This window comes from Pan troglodytes, chromosome X (assembly GCF_028858775.2).
Source record: "Pan troglodytes isolate AG18354 chromosome X, NHGRI_mPanTro3-v2.0_pri, whole genome shotgun sequence".
NCBI classification, from domain to species: Eukaryota; Metazoa; Chordata; class Mammalia; order Primates; family Hominidae; genus Pan; species Pan troglodytes.
Genome location: NC_072421.2, coordinates 119320926 through 119328409, shown reverse-complemented (window position 1 = coordinate 119328409; position 7484 = coordinate 119320926).

Here is a 7484-nt window from a genome sequence, read left to right as displayed (position 1 = left end):
ATAAATTCCAGGACACATTCACCCTCCCAAGACAACCAGGAAGAAGTCAAATCCCTGAATAGACCAGTATCAAATTGAAATTGAGGCAGTAATTAATAGCCTACCAATCAAAAAAAGCCCAGGACCAGACAAATTCACAGGTGAATTCTGCCAGAGGTACAAAGAGGAGCTGCTACCATTTCCTCAGAAACTATTCCAAACAATTGAAAAAGAGGGACTCCTCCCTAACTCATTTTATGAAGCCAGCCTCATCCTGATACCAAAACAAGAAAGAGACACAACAAAAAAAGAAAACTTCAGGCCAATATCCCTGATGAATATTGATGCAAAAATCCTCAATAAAACACTGGCAAACCAAATCCAGCAGCACATCAAAAAACTTATCCACCACAGTGAAGTTGGCTTTATCCCTGGGATGCAAGGTTGCTTCAACATACACAAATCAATAAATGTAATCCATCACATAAACAGAACCGAGGACAAAAACCACATGATTATCTCAATAGATACAGAAAAGTCCTTGGATAAAATTCAACATCGCTTCATGTTAAAAACTCTCAATAAACTAGGTATTGATGGAACATATCTCAAAATAATAACAGCTATTTATGACAAACTCAGAGCCAATATCATATTGAATAGGCAAAAGCTGGAAGCATTCCCTTTGACAACTGGTACAAGACAAGGATGCCGTGTCTTACCACTCCTATTCAACATAGTATGGGAAGTTCTAGCCAGGTCAATCAGGCAAGAGAAAGAAATAAATGGTTTTTAAATAGGAAAAGAGGAAGTCAAATTGTCCCTTTTTGCAGATGACAGGATTTCATATTTAGAAAACCCCACCATCTCAATCCAAAAACTCCTTAAACTGATAAGCAACTTCAGCAAAGTCTCAGGATACAAAATCAAGGTGCAAAAATCACAAGCATTTATTTACACCAACAATAGGCAAGCAGAAAGCCAAATCATAAATGAGCTCCCGATCACAATCGCTAAAAAGAGAATAAAATACCTAGGAATACAGCTAACAAGAGCTGTGAAGGACCTCTTCAAGGATGACTACATACCACTGCTCAAGGAAATAAGAGAGGACACAAACCAATAGAAAAACATTCCATCCTCATGAATTGGAAGAATCAATATTGTGAAAATGGCCATACTGCCCAAAATAATTTATAGATTAAATGTTATTCCCATCAAACAACCATTGACATTCTTCAAAGAATTATAAAAAACTACTTTAAATTTCATTTGGAATCAAAGAAGACCCCATATAGCCAAGGCAATCCTAAACAAAAGAACAAAGCTGGAGGCATCATGCTACCTGACTTCAAACTATACTACAAGGCTACAGTAACCAAAACAGCATGGTATTGGTACCAAAAGAGACATATAGACCAATGGAACAAAACAGAGTCCTCAGAAATAACACCACACATCTACAACCATCTGATCTTTGACAAACCTGACAAAAATAAGCAATGGGGAAAGGATCTCCTATTCAATAAATGGTTCTGGGAAAACTGGCTAGCCTTATGCAGAAAACTGACACGAGACCCCTTACACCTTATATAAAAATTAACTCAAGATGGATTAAAGACTTAAATATAAAAACCCAAACCATAAAAACCCTAGAAGAAAACCTAGGCAATACCATTCAGGGCATAGGTATGGGCAAAGACTTCATGATGAAAATGCCAAAAGCAATTGCAACAAAAGCCAAAATTGACAAATGGGATCTAATTAAACTAAAGAGTTTCTGTACAGTAAAAGAAACCATCATCAGAGTGAACAGGGAACCTACAGAATGGGAGAAAATTTTTGCAATCTACCCATCTGTCAAAGGTCTAATATCCAGAATTTACAAGGAACTTAAACAAATTTACAAGAAAAAACAAACAACTCCATCAAAAAGTGGGTGAAGGATATGAACAGACACTTCTCAAAAGAAGACATTTATGTGGCCAACAAACATGAAAAAAGCTCAACATCATTGATCATTAGAGAAATGCAAATCAAAACCACAGTGAGATACCATCTCATGCCATTTAGAATGGCGATTATTAACAAGTGAAGAAAGAACAGATGCTGGCGAGGCTATGGAGAAATAAGAATGCTTTTACACTGTTGGTGGGAATGTAAATTAGTTCAACCATTGTGGAAGACAGTATGGTAATTCCTCAAGGATCTAGAACCAGAAATACCATTTGACCCAGCAACCCTATTACTGGGTATATACCCAAAGGAATATAAATCATCTACTATAAAGACACATGCACACGTATGTTTATTGCAGCACTATTTACAATAGCAAAGACATGGAACCAGCCCAGATGCCCATCAATGATAGACTGGGTAAAGAAAATGTGGTACATATATACCATGGAATACTATGCAGCCATAAAAAGGAATGAGATCATGTCCTTTGTGAGGACACGGATGAAGCTGGAAACCATCATCCTTAGCAAACTAACACAGGAACAGGAAACCAAACAGTGTGTTCTCACTCATAAGTAGGAGTTGAACAATGATAACACATGGACACAGGGAGGGGAACAACACACACCAGGGCCTGTTGGGGGGTGGGGGGCAAGGGGAGGGAACTTAGATGATGGGTCAGTAGGTGCAGCAAACCACCATGGCACACGTATACCTATGTAACAAACCTCCACGTTCTGCCCATGTATCCCAGAACTTAAAAGAAAAAAAAAAAAAGAAATTTAGCAGTGGGCAAGGTATTCATAGGCTTTCCCATAAAGCCCAGTATCTGACACTATGGCTACAATGCCTCTTACAGGAAACACACAAGACCTCCCCAACATATGGATGGCATGAGGAGGTTATGAGGTAAAGCCTTCCCTCTGTTGTGTCCAGGTCATCCATGCCACTCTCCCAAACTAACCATCTCAGTCAAGCTAAGCCCATATATAAATCATTCCACACTGTACTGTAATCATTCTGTCTTCCTTTTCCCACCAGCTTGTGTCATGAATTCCACCTGTCCTTTGCATTGCACAGCATGACCTTTTATATGCCCGGAACATGGAAGCACCTCAAATGAGTAGGGAAAGCAGGCACCTTCTACTCCATGAGGGACAGGGGTCATAATGAATGGGTCTTACCTTTCAGAAGGGCAATTTGCAACCGTGTATAAAGAATGTGAAATGTTCACATCCTTTTGCCCCACCATTCCAATTCCAAAAATTTATCCTAAGGAAACAATTATGTCAATGCTCAAAGCAGCACTATTTATGAAACTACAAATCAGCAACACCCTAAATGTAGAAGTATGTAAGTAAATAATTAGTAACTAGCAAAATGGAGACTTGCTCTATTCCAGTTATTGTGCTGATCCCATTTGTGGTGACCAAGAAAATGCACCTGATAGACCTCCAGGGGAATTGACCAAAATCCCAAGAGGTTTCTGAAAATCTGTTATTGCATTTGCATGGAGGCCACGCTTACCATGAACTGCATCCAACTAATGTCTGAGAACAGCAAGAATACCAAGACAAGCCCTTTCCTGGGAGATGTGAGACTCCTCTAACAGCCAACTTTGGCTCAAGAACTCCCTGATGGCCTTGTAAACCTTCCTTACACAGCATGACAGTCTAGGGCACTTCCACCCAACCTTTGTCCCATCTCTTTCACCCGGTGTCAGACTTGCACTATGATCTGATGTCTCTTCCAACCTTCTCTAGCTCCCTTGCTATTTTCTTTCAAAGGCATTTCCCTAATAAAATCCCTGCATATTAAAAAAAAAAGCAAAAGATTTGAAAACACATTTCTCGAAAGAAGACAAATAAATAGCCAACAAGTCTATTTAAAACTGCTCAACATCACTAATCATTAAATAAATACAAATAAAACCTGCAATGAGATATAATCTCACCCCAGTTAAAATGGCTTTTATCCAAAACACAGGCAATAACAAATGCTGGTGAGGATGCAGAGAAAGGGGGACCCTTGTACACTGTTGGTGGGAATGTAAATTAGTATAGCCACTATGGAAGTTCTTCAAACAATTAAAAATAGAACTATGATACAATCCAGAAATCCCACTGCTGGGTATATATCTCAAATAAATTATATCAATTTATTAAAGAAATGTCTTCATTCCCATGTTCGTTGCAGCAAAATTCACAGTATCCAAGATAAGAAATCAACCTACATGTCCATCAGTGAATTAATGGGTAAAGAAAATATAGTATATACACACAATGAAATACTACTGAGCCATAATAAAGAATGAAATCCTGTCATTTGCAAAAACACAGATAAAACTGGAGGACATTACGGTAAATGAAATACTCCAAGCACAGTAACAGAAACATCACGTTTTCAGTTTTATTGAGGACCTAAAAATAAAATCAAACTCATGGATATAAAGAGTAGAATGATGGTTACCAGCCAGAATCTGGGATTCATAGCAAGAAGTGGGGGGCTAAATGTGGATGGTTAATGGGTAATGCATTCTACAGTTAGGTAGAATGAATAAGATCTAGTGTCTGGTAGCACAATAGGTTGACTATAGTTAACAATAGTTTATTTTATATTTTACAGTAACTGAAAGGGTGGAATTGGAATGTTCCTAAACAAAAAATGATAAATGCTTAAGATGATGTATACCATAATTACCTTGATTTCATCATTACACATTTTCCCATACTGTAAAAATCGCATGTGCAACATAAATATTCACAACTATTATATACCCAAAATAATGAAAAGTAAAAATTGAAAGCAATTATAATAGGTGGTAGTATTTTTATATCCAAGTTACAAACATTTGCAAAGCTTTGTGTCTTAGTTATCTATTTTATAATTAAAATATTTAAGAACTGTAAAGGCATCATGGATAATACAGATCTGCCATAAAGCATGTTCTTTTAACATTTCATTCATTCACCATTCTTTTTTTTTTTTTTTTTTTTTTTTGAGAAGGAGTATCTCTCTCTGTCACCCAGGCTGGAATGCAGTGGCGGGATCCTGGCTCACTGCAACCTCCACCTCCCGGGTTCAAGTGACTCTCCTGCCTCAGCCTCCCAAGTAGCTGAGATTATAGGCGCGCATCACCATACCCAGCTAATTTTTGTATTTTTAGTAGACTCGGGGTTTCACCATGTTGGCCATGCTGGTCTCGAACTCTTGACCTCAGGTGATCCGCCCAGCTTAGCCTCCCAAAGTGCTAGGAATACAGGCATGAGCCACCGCGCCCGGCCACCATTCTTATTAACAAGAAAGATCTTGGCAATTGCTCCCATAATCGCCTGTTTTGGATTGTGTCTCACTTGAAAATATTGCATGATTTCAAGGAGGAAAAAACTTCCACATTTACTTGTGACGAAAAAAACACATCTTTAGTGAAGGATATGTCTGGAAATGTAGCATTTTATATTTTAAAGACTTAAGACTCATAAGAAACTACGTTTTGGTGAAAGATTTTTGAATACTGTAAATCTTTATTTATTTTTGAAACTTGGGCATGAGTCCCCTGCTTGCTCTTTCCTCAATGACTTATCTGCTCATTTATTCATTCCTGTCATGTACTTGTTAGATTAAAATTAACAGAATTTTATTGTGAATCCTCTGTAAATGAAGCATACTTAAATAGAATCCATATTAGATCTTTTAAAAGGCCATGCTTACTAGTGTCCCAATACCCTCTCCTTCTTGCTGTTAATTTCCATTAAACCCTCTTTCTTTCTAATAATAAACATTAAACATTCACAAACACATGAATTGAAAGTAAAATACCTACTATCTCATTTGTGGAAGCATTTTCAAAAAATCTTATTTGGCTTGTTTAGTAATATTTACTAAATGTTTAATATATTTAAGTTATTTGAGCAATTGTATAATAATTATAATTGTAATGATAACACTCGAAAAAGGTTAAAACTTAGGATCTTATGGTCATAGGAGTTTTTAAATGTTGTTATTTAAATACTTATATATATATATATTTTTTGGCTGGGCGCAGTGGTTCACGCCTGTAATCCCAGCACTTTGGGAGGCCGAGGCAGGTGGATCACCTGAGGTCAGGAGGTCGACACCAGCCTGACCAACATGGTGAAACCCCATCTTTATTAAAAATACAAAAATTAGCCGGGCGTGGTGGCGCACGCCTGTAATCCCAGCTACTCCAGAGGCTGAGGCAGGAGAATTGCTTAATCCCAGGAGGCGGAGTTTGCAGTGAGCCGAGATTGCGCCACTGCACTCCAGCCTTGGCAACACGAATGAAACTCCGTCTCAAAAAATAACAAAAATAAAAATAAAAAATAAATAAAATACATACTTATTTTTTTCAGAGAGCAGTGAGGAGGTCACCAATAAAAGATTTTAATGCAAACGTATTAAATTAGGACAAAAATCTTCAGAGTAGTTGAATGAAAACATGAGTTCAAGGAGGAATTTCCTATAAAGAAATTCTGAAAGAAGAATTCTCATATTTTTAAAAATAGATGACAACAGGTATCAAATTTTGATGGCATTTAGATTTCATCAAATGCATTTTAAAGTGATATGTTTCCTTTTAATTGTTACAAGTGCTGAAATAATAATTATTGCAAACTATTTACACTTGATTAGGATTTTAGCTATCAAAAGTGTTTTCTGTGGTGTGATAGTCTACATTCCTTACAGTGTTTTGTTTCATAATATTTGAAGAAAACTATTAAAATCTTGTTCTTCATGGTTAGAAGTGTTGGGCTCTGTACTAGTAACATATATATTGCAAGTATTCTGTTACAGATATTTCCTCCACTTCACATATGTACTTGCAATGACAACATTTGCGTTTCTTAAACAATTAGCAAATTAAGTCTATCAAATTGTATTCTACTGCCTTTAAAGCACTGACAGTAAGCTACAGTAAGCCAACTCAGAAATACAAAGATATGTACGTGTCTCTTGTAATGAGTGACTGAGATGTGGAATGAAACACAACAAACTCAAGCCTGTACATGGCCTAATCGGTATGTCATGTGTTTTTCTTCCTTTATCATTGTTCTTTCGTTATTTCAAGTCGGATAAATTATCCCATTCAACCCTCTTTTAGTAAAGATGGGAGGGGGGAAGGAGAGTGAGAGAGAACTTGCTCAAGTCCTGTAAGTCAGTAGATTTATCACATTTCTATTATGTGTCAGGCCCTACTTTAGTGTGGTAGGCTGAACAAAATATTGCTCAAAGATATATTCATTTCCCAATTCCTAGAATCTTGTAAGTATTACTTTATATGCCAAAATGGTAAATATGACCTTATATGGCAAACGACATGAGAGGAATTTATCCTGGATTATCTGGCATATGTGTATGCAATGGCATGTATCCTTACAAGAAATCAGTAGAGGAAGTTTTGAGAGTCTGGACTCACCCACAGAGGAAAAGGTGATGTGAAGAAAGAGGCAGAGATTGGGGTGAAGTGAGAACAACCCAAATAGTTTCAAAGAATGTTGGGCAGTCACCAGATTTTGCAAGAGGCA